Here is a 12,664-nt window from a genome sequence, read left to right as displayed (position 1 = left end):
GATTAGTCTAAGGTCACCCAGCAGAACTGGGACTAGAGTCCAAATCTCTTGAGTTTAAGTTCCTTGCTCTGTTCTAAAAACCATCTCCCCTTAAAGAAAAGAAAGAAAGAAAGAAAAGAAAAGAAAAGGTATCTTTAAAAATAAAGTTATCTCATGAAATAGTTTGTTAAAGTAAATGAGAAAGCAAGAGACATCCAAGTGTAAATACTGGCTTTGGAAAGAATCCAATTCTATCTTCTTGACTGCTGGACCCAAGTACAGCTTCTTATTACCTTTGTTTTTAGGACTTTTAGCATGGCAGTCACAAAATCCAAGTAGATTTGCTAAATGAATGGTCTCTTAAACCAGGGTAAGTCTAACCAGTCTGTGCCTTCTAGAAAACACCAACCTAAAACAATTACAACAGCTTAGTATCTGAAAAAAAAAAAAACAAAACTATTTTTTAAAAAGATTTTGTTTATTTATTTGAGAGAGAGGGAGAAGAAATAAGCAGGGCGAGGCACACAGGGAGAGGGAGAAGCAGACTCCTCGCTGAGCAGGGAGCCCGACACGGTACTCAATCCCAGGACCCCGGGACCATGACCTGAGCCGAAGGCGGAGGCTCAACCCACTGAGCCACCCACGCGCCCCTGAAAAAAATTATTTCTAATATATTGGCACAGTAAGAAAGGAATCTGAAATGCACGGCAGATGGAGATGGCCAGACCCAAGCTCCCACAGCAGAGCACAAGGCGCTTCAGATTCCTGGCTCTACATCCCACGGTGAGACCTTGAGCAAGTCACAACCTCTCTCCTCCTCAATCTTCTTTCAAAAATCTATAAAATGATTAAGTCATTAGAGTCATTAAAAGTCAATATTCAACAGAACCCTGAACTCAGCCAGCACGGTGCCTGTTTCATGCACAGCAGAGGCCTCTGTGTCTAAGTCAGAGGGCCCAGGAGCACAATTGGTGCAGACGAGCGAGGAGAAGCTGCCTCAGGAGAGTCTACTGCAGGATGAAAGGAAAGAGGGAGGAGGGAAGCCGAGGCAGAGAAAAGCAAAGGCGCTCCTTTCGTGCGTCAGAGGACTGGATTTTGGTCAGCATCCATCCTGTACATTTATGTGACACCTATTACCCTGGTCTCACCTTGAACTAGGAATGTTCAGTTAAAAACAGTAGCATGTGGGGCGCCTGGGTGGCTCGGATGGTTAGGCGTCTGCCTTCAGCTCAGGTCATGATCCCAGGGTCCTGGGGTCGAGTCCCGCATGGGGCTCCCTGCTCAGTGCGGAGCCTGCTTCTCCCTCTCCCTCTGCCATTCCCTGTGCTTGTGCTCTTCTGTCTATCTCTCTGTCAAATAAGTAAATAAAATCTTTAAAAAAAAAAAAGACAGTAGCATGTGGTAGCAGCTGATGAAATGATACCAAGTGTTTACAAGGGGAAGAAAAGCAACACTTTTTAAAATGCAATAGCCTGTGCATTTTGTTTATGTGATTCAGTTTAATCCTTACTATAACTTTCAAATTAGGTATCATTTCTCCCCCCATTTTACAGATCTAGATGCAGAAAAGTTTAGCAACTCCTTTGAGATAACGGGTATTTTATGTAGCTGTGGGGGATGTAAGCTCCCTCAGGACAAAGACTTTCTCGTTCATGCTGCTATGCTCAATGCCGAGCACAGTGCCTGGTACATAGTAGGTGATCAATGCATATTTACTAAAGGGATAACCGAAGGAAAAGGCCAAGCTTTAAATCCAGATCTGCACAACTCCTGAATCTAATTCTTACTACCGCTGAACTCATGTAATTTATTTAAAACGATTGGCATTTGGCCAGTTGTTCTTAATCCTTTATTTACCATGTAATTGGAAGTGTTGTGAGCTCTGGTTTCTATGCCTATCAGAAGCTCTAGCTACATAATTAGTTACCGAGTTCCCATCTCTTGGCTGAATCTGTAATTAAGCGGGTTTTTTAAGATATAGTTAGACGTAGTCCCAGGTTCCCTAAAATGCGTAGCATTCACCCAGAGGACCAGACTTGAAGTGAAACACAGGACTGGAAAATATTTTATCATACTCTAGTATCACTGCTCTCCCTGGTCACCTTAAGCAATTACAGAACAAAAAGATGCTTTTTTTTTTTTTTTTAAATCAGTAAACACAAATTTTAAAACACACACTTTCATAGAGTTTCTTCACAGTGTATTTTAGAAATGAAGCAAATTCTGACTCGCTAGCACACAATGATATTATTGAATAACAGTTTCTGTCTAAGAAAGGAAAGACTGGTCAAGCATGTTGTACTAGAAGGGCGCACTCAGGTATGCCTGGGATCTTGCTCTGCTTAATGCTTCAGGACTCAACAAGGCAGGCCCAGTGATGTGTGAATGGGTGGTTCTGATAGAGAGAGTGAGCAAAGTCATGTCTCCTTGTCCTTCCCCCTCCGGGACCCTTCCTTTCTGGTGTGTTGGCCAAGGCTGTAGCTGGCATGGCTCTGGTCATCCCAGGGTACTTCACTAGGCCTTTTCAGTCGTATGCTCACTACTTCTTCCTTCTCCCACTTTCCCCAAGTCTTTCCCAAGGGCTCTCATGGGCTTAGCCTCTGCAAGGTGCTGTGGGAGCTACAGAAAGAACGGGGAATGAGCTTCTAGATTCTCGCGGGCGTTACTCATCGCATTCCGGAACTCAGGTGTGACCACAAGGTCCCAGCAGCTGAGCTGGTGACTTCATTACTATCACCTTCCTTCCTCATCAGCCCCTGAGATCTTGGAAAGTCTCTCTTGTTATTGTAGCCTGAGGAGTGTGATTCTCCCTTATTTCCTTCTGCGCAAGGGGGCACCATGACATCAACGCAGATGTGGAACCTCTCGCCTTGAGCGAAATAGCACCCATCGTACCATGCCTGCACCCTCACAGTGCTGTCAGCCCTTCCCAAGTCAGTCAGTTGGAGGAGATACAGGGTCAGTTCAGCTTTGTGGGAAATTCTCCTTGCTTTCTGTACTGGGCTTTGGCTACCTCTATTTCCAGCCTGCACTAAACTACTAAATATATATATAAATATATAAACTACTAAATATATATATATTCTTGGTGGTAGGATTGGGTCTCTCAGAAGTCAAATATTCTCTTTATATTCTCCTTATTTCCTGCTCTGAGTTTCCCTCTAGAACATATGCCCTGGTCAAAATCCTTTTTTTTCAATTACAGTTTTATAGTGTACAGTTCAGTGCTTTTTAGTATATTTGCAGGGTTGTACATCACCACTATCTAATTTCAGAACATTTTCACCACGCCCAAAAGAAATCCCATACTCATTAACAATCACTTCCCATCTCCCCCCTTCCCCCGGCAACCACTAATCTATTTTTTGTTTCTATGAATTTGTCTCTTCTAGACATTTCATATAAATGGAATCATACAATATGTGGCCCCCTGTGACTGGCTTCTCTCAATTAGCATGCAGGTTTCAAGGTTAATCCACGTTGTAACATGTATTCGTACATGTATTAGTACTTCATCCCTTTTTTTGACTAAATAATATTCACTTGTATGGATATACTGCATTGTGTTTATCCATGCATCAGTCAGTGGACCTGGGTTGTTTCCATTTTTCAGCTATGATGAAGAATGCTGTTATGAACATTCATGTACCAGTTTTTGTGTGGATATATGTTTTCACTTCTCTTGGGTACCTATCTAGAAGTGGAATTGCTAGGCTGGCTGAAATCTTAAGGAAACATTTCTAATGGTCTTCATTCCTATCTGTTTCCCAGGGAATACAGTCTCTGTATCTTCATCAAACAAAAGGGAATGACCAACAGCAAGAACTTCTTCCTACGTCCTGGACACGGCACCTGCTTTTTGAAGTCAGTTACAAAGCCTGAACGTCTCCACTCTAAACAATATGTGGCTTTGAGTGACTGTGGCAGGCCCGGGACGGGGACAAGTCACTACTGCGGTGATTCACACTGAAGAGCAGCTTGCAGCACCCGGAGAGGGTATGCAGCACCAGCCTTGAATCATAAAAAAGGAACATCTATAGTCATGTCATTCCCTGCTTAGAACTGATTCCTTGAAACCTAATCTCTCGTATCCTGTCCATAATCTTGGACTCTGATCTCCAGGGTTATGCAGAGCATGGAATAAGCAATTTACAACCTTGGAATCCTAAATTGCCCCTTCCCCGCCATCGGCTCTGCAGGTTTCTGTTTATAACTGAAGTGTGCCCTCTGCTGGTCATAGGCAGCCCAGACCCCGCAACATGGAGCGGCTAAGCAGGTTTCTTCTAAAATCATTTCTTCTCCAGGAGCATTTAGGAAATTGCTGCAATTTATTCAGCTAATAGCAATACAGAGAAACGACATCTTCTGCAGAGTGTTCCTCTTTTATTTTTTGCTTTTTGATGTTTGTGAATTTTTTCCCCTTTTATTCAACAGAAGCAGAACTGGGCCAGTTTCAGTTACTTATGAGCCGCTTTCGTTTGTGATAAATAACCATTATTTGTATTTATGCACTGCCTGCCGAAGACCTTCTGCTCCTCTTAACTCGTGAATCACTACAATGCTCTTTTATGGTAGAAGCGGGCAAGGGCTATTCGAGAAGGGGGATAATATGAGTGGTGAGCTGTCAACCGTCTATCTAGTAGTTTTTCAGAGGTGGTTGGTAGACTGCCTCGAGTAAAGGAAGACCCAGAGACTGATCCTCCTCCAGGTCTGTGGGATATCTGCTTGCCCTGTTGGAAAGCTGCAGGGCATCAGACATTTGGGGATCCCAAGCAGACATGGCATCCCTTTCTCTCCCTTCCTTCCAAATGGGCACTCTGGCCAGGGAAGCAGATCCAGGAGGGACACAAAAGGTGAGTGGGGAAAGAAGCCAGAGCCTGGGGAGACCAGGAGATAGTGTGAGCAAAAGGCTGAACCAGTGACAGGAGGAAAGGAGGGAGCTGGAGGAGAGGAGGTGCATCCACAAGGACAGAACAGGGGACTAAAGGAATGACTGCTTCCCTGAGGGCCATTACTGCTTTCTGCAATGCAGTTAACTGTGAAAATCTGTTTTTAGTTAACAAAGGAAAGGGAGTCCTTTCTGATGTTTTCATCCAGAGTCCTTGAGAATAACCCTATGCCTCTGACCTAGTGTTTTAGGAGCATTTATACTTTCTGCCCTGAAAGAAATGCAGCACTTTTATGAAAGAAAACATAACTTTTGGAAAGATTGTTTGGGCTTTTAACCTCTGAGTAGCTGGGAGGCAGGGGACTCACAAGGATTCCTTATGGTGAGCATATATCCTAGCCAGACGTCTAGAAATCTGTCCCCCTTCCCCAAAGTACAGCCAAACTGGGGACTCCATTGCCTAGAGCCCCAGTGGTTTCCCCTGCTCAGCCCAGGGCCACCCCTCACAGTCCCACTATCCCTGTCAGTCTCCTTGGGACTGCAGAAGCCTGGGTTCAGGGTGTAACAGAAATTCCTGTGTCCTATTCTTTCTCTTCCTCTCCATTTCCCTCTTGCCTCCTCCTTCAACTCCTTCCCTGGTTCTCTGGATTCAGTTTTCTCCTCCCACATTGCTAACCCCGCTCCAGCCTCTGTGACTCCAAACTAAATCATTTTGGGAAAGACAGGGCTTACTGTGTTCCCATGGCTGAGTGCTGCCCCTTTAAAGTCAACCTTCAGTTGGAGGGGGAGTTGAAGGGGAGAAGACAGAACGAGGTCTTCTGCCTTTCCTCCCAGAGATAAAAGCTATTCTTAGCAGTAAAATCGGCTTGGCATTTGGGGAGACTTGCGTTTCTCTCCTTTCTGCCCCAGGGGTTTTGCCATTGCAATTCCTCTTCTTCATGCAGAGAAGATGAAGGGGAGAAAGAGAAGGGAAAAAAAAGAGGGAGGGGCACCATCACTGCTACCCTGATAGGCTTCCTTATTTTGGAAGGCTGGTCCAGTTGGAGTGCCCTCACCCCAACCCCAGAAGACCAGTTTAATTCTAGCAGTCATTTTTCAGGCAAGGAGACTAAAAGCCAAATGAGCTCCCTTTAGGCCTTTCCACAGCACTTTGTATGTGGCATGTGTTCATTAAATATGTTTGCTCAGCCAGCCTCCTGCCTGCACCCTCATTAGGGTGGGTCTCTCAGGACTGCCCTCACTGGGCATTTAGGGCCCTGGTAATCAGTCAGGGCATTTAAAACCCAGCATTAGAGCACAGGCTTCGGAGAAACCAGGAACTTGGTAAATTAAAAAAAAGAGAAAGAAAGGAAGGAAGAAAGGGAAAGAAAGGAAGGAAGAAAGAAAGAAAGAAAAAGAAAGAGAGAGAGAGAAAAGAAAGAGAGAGAGAGAGAAAGAGAGAGAGAGAAAGAGAAAAGGAAAGAAAGATAGAAGAAAGAAAAAAGAAAGAAAAGAAAGAAGAAAGAAAGAAAGAAAAGAAAGAAAGAAAGAAGAAAAAAAGAAAAAAAGAAAGAAAAAGAAGAAAGAAAAAAACGGGTGGGCAAAGCTCAAGAAGACTTATGTAATCCGATTCCCCTTTGGACACAGATGATGACATTCTGCAAAGTGGCCAGCAGGGGGAGCTCAGGCCGTGTGTCAGAACGCTAGCGCCCAGGTTGCCTGGAGCCAAAACTGCGGACAAACAGAACAATGAACCTTTGTGGTTTCTCTTGGGTTCTTAACCCAGGGAGGTTCAATGCAGGACGGCCAGATCCTCATTCTAGGGGACTCAGCTAGCATCTCACAGAACACCGACTTAATAGGTCTCTTTTTGTCTCCCTCCCCCACTCTCCCCCAAATTGTTTTCTCGGTGTTAAAAGTCTACCTCTAATCTCTTTTCTCAAGCTCTCTCAGTATCTCACTGTATGTCTTTTTGTAATCTTGCTTTTCTCTGAATCTGTGTTTCTGTCTGTGCTTCTTTCTTGTTATTTCTCTGTGTCATCCTAGGCCCACTTTGTATAAATGAAAAATAAATGGAAATGAAGCCATCCATAGACTGAGCTCTGAAGGATTTCAAGATCTTGCCAAAACTAATACTTCGAATAAAATGTATGCTGTGCAGCAGAAGTGGCTAATTCTGCCACCACTTAGCTGTGCAGTCACGTCTTTCATGTCTGTTCTCCTGTCTCTGTCCTCCAGGCCTGCTGCCCATGCCACACTACAGTCTCCCCACTGCCAATTGGTTGCTGCCAAGCTGCTGCCCACCTCCCCCAAACCACTGACCTCCAGTAGTTGTCTCCCTCCCTGACCAGCAGGACAAGGTCTTGCCCAGGTCTTTTAGAGAAGATGCCCACACCAGAATAGTTGTACCTCTCATGACACAGTATTTTGTTTAAGTAAGGCCCGGTCCCCTCATTTCCAGAATGCACTCGAACTCTCGTGGGATCAGGGGTTGGAGGGCTGCAGGGGAGAAATGGAGGGACTCAGCCTTGCACTCCACCCGAAACCTCTTATTATCCAACATTCAGGTGCTTAGCTGGATCTGGTCCACTCGGCCAGAGTATCTTCATTCATTCATGGTCCTGTGAGGCCCACTTTTCTCTCGGGGATCTTCCTCATGTCCTTCTTTCCAGATTGACCCGTGGGGACCTCTAGCTTATCACACAATCTGTATGTATCTGACCTTAGGGGAGATTAAATTCTCTTTTTTGGGCTTTTGAGCCCTGGAGAATTAAGAAATGCAACTGAGCATGTGTTCTAAGATTCCAGAATATCCCATGACGGTCAAGAAGCAGCCCAGGCATTTGATGGGAGGCAGCTTTGCCTGCGGCCCACAGAGGCATACAGATGGCTGCTGGGCAGTGATGCTCAGCAGAAGCTGTTTCGGTTCCAGCCCCAAATACTGTGACGATGGTAGCGGTGGTGATGCATCCTCCTCATTCCTACATTTTATGGTCCCTACCTCCAAATCTATTCTGTTCTATCCAGGCTCTCATTATTTTTCAGATCCTAATCATATGTGTCCCTGAGAGGCAGGTTCTAATATTAGATCTGCTAGGACATGATACTCTTCAGTCTTGGCACTTTAACTTTCTTTAAGCCTCCTGGATTCAAGGAAGGTAGTGGTACTATGATCTGATCACAGTTGTCCCTGCCCTGCTCAATACTTAGCAACCATCATTATTTCCTAGTTCCAGAACCTGTTTGGACCAAGTTGAAGACCAAAGGAGGGAGTAAGGGGAAAGACAGGCAATGCAATGCAATCCATCATTTAAAGACATTTACCACTTGCTTGTCCTTGCTCGGCCCTGGCCATACAGTGTCTGAACAAGACACAGGGCCTGTCCTCAGGGAGCAAGTGCTCCTATTGGAGGAACCCGCTGTGTCTCTGAACCAGAATGAAAATGTTACTGCTGCGGAAAAACCCAGCGCTGCAAAGTGCTAACATCATCAGGCAGGTTGCCTCTGCAGTGCAGTCTATAATCTCCGTGACTTTCAGAACCAAAAGAATTGCTATATGACTTTCTAAATTAAGCTTTGCATTACTTTGGAAATTAACAAAGCATTCCTTCCCACAGACACTGTTCCCAAATTAAACACTTTGTGCTTGTACAGCTGTGCAAATGTCGGTGAACTGAAGATGAAAAGGTTCTTAGCAAGGGAAGAGAGGTGGGTGCCTAGAAAGGAGAGAGGAGCATGCGGGGGGGTTCTTGGAGGGCAAACTGGGGGTCAGGTAGCAGAGATTATAGAACTGTTGGAGAAATTTATGATCCAGTTAATGAGTACATAAAATGTTTTTTAAATTATCAGGTCTAGATAAGGGTAGATTAAGGGGGCCCATTATGATCAAGTATTTATTTATTTATTTATTTATTTTTTTTTTTTTTTAAAGATTTTATTTATTTATTTGAGACAGAGAGAATGAGAGAGAGAGCACATGAGAGGGGGGAGGGTCAGAGGGAGAAGCAGGCTCCCTGCCGAGCAGGGAGCCCGATGCGGGACTCGATCCAGGGACTCCAGGATCATGACCTGAGCCGAAGGCAGTCGCTTAACCAACTGAGCCACCCAGGCGCCCTATGATCAAGTATTTAAAGGCATACTCTTAAGTGGAAAACTTGGGGAGTGGCTATTCCCCACCTCTAATCAGTAGGAGCCAGAGGAAACAGAGGAAATAAACATAAACGGCCAAGATGGTATTTTAAGGTCCCTGTGAGGCCCACTTTTCAAGATTTGACAGCAGTCAAACACTAGAATGGGTCACAGAGGATGGCCGGGCACTCTCCTCTGGGGCTATCTATTGAAAGAATAGAGCCCTTGGGGTCTGCAGTGTTGCATGTGATAGCCAGTGTGGAGACAGAGGCACGTCCTGGATGAGCTGGCTCCCCAGGTTCTCTTCTAGACTGGGAAAGAAGAGAACTCGTCTAGGATTAGAGGTCTTTCACAGCAGCTGGAGAGAAATGGACAGATGAGAAGGCCCACAGTCCCCACTGGCCCACCTCCCACCTCCATGCCAGAGCCCCTTCCATTAAGCTGCCTCTGTGTCGTTTGTTTCATGAACTTGTCCTAGATCTTCACTTGCAAAGATGTAAGCCGTCTTGGCAAATGGTTTTTTAGAAAGCCCTTGCTCACAAAAATTCTGTCTGCAGTATTTGGATTGACTACCAGGCCTCTCATTTTCCACACAAGTTGTTCCCAACTTATCTCTGGGTCTCTTCCAGAAGGGAATGAATTATTTGCTGGTGATGTAACTTGAAACCCAGATTCCCTTTGGAAACAATTTTCATAGAGGTTTTGAAATGGGGACTGAAGCAGAAGAGAATAAAGAGGTAAAAAAAAAAAAAAAAAATCCAGATTTAGCCAGATAGGATTTTCCATGCAGCTGAGGGAGCAAGAGGCCCTGTCTTCAGCAAACGAGGCCGAGGGCTCACAGAGGCAGAGCGCTGTGCTGGGCACTGCCTGCCCGGCTCCCCTGCGGCTCCAGGGCAGAGCCCTGGGGAAGCTGTCCTCTGGTCTTGGCTGTGCCTTGGACCAGCTATTTATCCCTGGGCCACTTACCCTGTCTGGGTCCCAATCTCATTGTCTGCAAGAGGAGAATATCCATATAAACATCTCCAAGTTTCCCTAAACTATGTTCTGTCATTTTGTATGGCCTTGTGGGTTGGTTTTAAAGATTAACCTGTATGGTGCTTTATGGTTTAGAAAGCACTTTCAGACGCTTGTCTTATTTGATCCTCACAATTATGCTCTGAGAGAGGTAGGACAGAAACTATTTTCCCCATTTTAGAGATGAAGAAACTGAGGATCAGGGCGGTTAGGCAATGTGTGATTGCACAGAAATCAGGTAGAAAGGCAGTACTCCAGCTTAGGTCTTCCAACTTGAGCTCAGTTATTCATCCTTATGAGGGGTCCAGTGTGCCTTTACAATCAGATAACTATGGATCCTCTCTCCAGAAAGATGAACTTGGGATTTTTAGATGTTTAAGCTCAACATAGATACCAGGTAAAATTCCCCTACTTTCGGCCACCCTTACGAATTCTTGCAAATGTATGTATGCCTTGCTTCTCTAACCAGATTGCAAGCTCCTTGGAGGTTCAGGCCATGTGTTTTCTCCTCCCTCCCACTCCCTCCAGCAACTGTCACAGAGCCAAGCACCTAGCCGGGGTTGTTGCATTGCCAGGAAGAGGTAAGGCGAAGTAAAGAATGCAAAATAAGTAAGTGGGACAGATGTCCATTTCCACATTTGACCACTTGTCCTACAAGAACTGGTATCCTTGTACATGTTCTGCCCTAGGCAGTCCTCTGCCTGCCACACTATTCCCCAAATCCTAGAACACAGCACAGTTTCCCATGGTGGCAGCAGCAATATCGTCCTCCTTGACATGATTTTCCAGGCACAAGATGGGTTCAGAGGCATGAAGAGACATGACCTCAGTGATCTCACACCCCAGGAGTCTGATGTAAGTAAAGAAGGCAGACTGGCTACCTTAGCTGGAGAGGTAGAGGTGAATCTGTGGGAGGGGCTATCATGAGCTTAAGTTGAGAGGGAGTGGTGGTACTGAAGCAGGAACAGCCAGGAGCATCTGAGGAAAGCTGCTGAGGACATCTGGGTGACTGGAAGGAGAGAGTGCCATTTTGCAGTGGGAGGGGTGGGTGGGCCTGGGAAATGCATCAATAAGGCTGAGCCCAAGGCCAGTGTAGGTTCTCTGACCACTTGTGCACACTTGGTACCAAGCCTCGGTGCAGTCTTGTTTCATCTCCCTAGAACTTTACCCTTATCAGCAACCGTGACTCTAGTCCTTTCACTAGAACTACAAGGAGGAAACAATGATAATCCAAAGGCAAGGACAATTGACCAGATAAACAGAGATGGCTCCAATTTAACACCTTTGCCCCATTATTACCCTGCCATCTCTTTGTTATCCTGTATCTCAAGTCCTTACTTTCCCAGATTTGGTGGAGAAGGAAAAGGATTCCAAGACTGTTGTAAGCGGGGCCACTCCCAATAAATGAGACCATCCCATACCCTAGGGACTGACTCAGTTGAGCTTCACTGGTCAGAAGAATCTGAATTTCTGACAAAGGAGGTCTCTGTAAATAATAAGAACTTGTAGATAACAACTCTACTATAAGAAGAATTCTAGGGTGATAGAATATTAGAGAGAACTGGGACCCTAGAGCTTACCTATTGATCCAACATTTTCATTGACAGATGAGGGGACTTAAGAGTGTGGCGATGACATCAGTGTCCAGGCCATCCAGGAAGTTAGTGAAAGAATCTGCACTAGAACCCAGAAGTCTTGATCTAATACCACCTAAGCCCTTCTCCTATCTTACCTATCCTGGCCTTTTTAAATGCCAAAGGTTTTCACCCAGGGCCAACTCTGAGCCACCAAGGAAGGAAGGAAGGTCTGAATTTGCGAAACTTCTTTGTGGGAACTACTGTTCTTTAGGAGACCTTTTTATGTTGCAGCCCGCCCTGGAGACTCTGTTCCTGCCTCCCTGCAGAGAGAGAAAGAACAGAAGTTTCTGTTCTAAAAGCCCTTCTGGCTGCCAAGCCTGCCCCCTCTGGCCAAACACAGTACCTGATCTCATCCTAGTGGATCTCCACCCATCAGACAGTCCTGCTACCGCCTCCTGGAGTGGAGGGGGTGATGCCCTGGCAGGTACAAGGTGCACGTGGAGCATCTTGCACAGACACTTCATAAATGTTCAACAAGTGAATAACTAAGGTTCCAACTCTTCTACACTCCCTCCAGTTCACCACTTCCAAAAGCATCCAACAAACTTGCCTTCAACATCTGGATCAAATCAAGTCAAATAAACAGACATTAATTGAGGTATTCCTTGGAAAGGCAATGTACAGGTGCTGAGCTCTGTACAAAGACATGTCCGAGTCCCTACCTTCAAAGGACTCACAGCTAATAGGGGGAGACCAGGTGATATTACATTTTAAGTTAGTATCACAGGGTAACAATACAAGAAGTGCCATGAAGCAACAAATGACCATTTGCAAAATTACTAGAGTAGATAATCTGTGCATTGGTACACAGAAAAAAAGAACGCTGGGAACTGAACGGTCCAGGGAAGTTTGTGGAAAAGGAAAGATCTCATCTTTGAGGACTCTGAAGGATGGGTAGTCTCAGGACTTTGAAGGATGGGTAGAATTTAGAGGAGTGGAGAGAAGGAAAGAGCGTTCCAGAAATTGGTAACTGAGAAAAGATACAAAAAAAATAGAAAAATGCAAGTGTGCTGAGGGTAGTGAGTAATGCTAATTGCAA

The sequence above is a fragment of the Phoca vitulina genome, unplaced genomic scaffold (assembly GCF_004348235.1).
Source record: "Phoca vitulina isolate PV1807 unplaced genomic scaffold, GSC_HSeal_1.0 scaffold8, whole genome shotgun sequence".
In the NCBI taxonomy this organism is placed as follows: Eukaryota; Metazoa; Chordata; class Mammalia; order Carnivora; family Phocidae; genus Phoca; species Phoca vitulina.
This window is presented reverse-complemented; position numbering follows the sequence as displayed.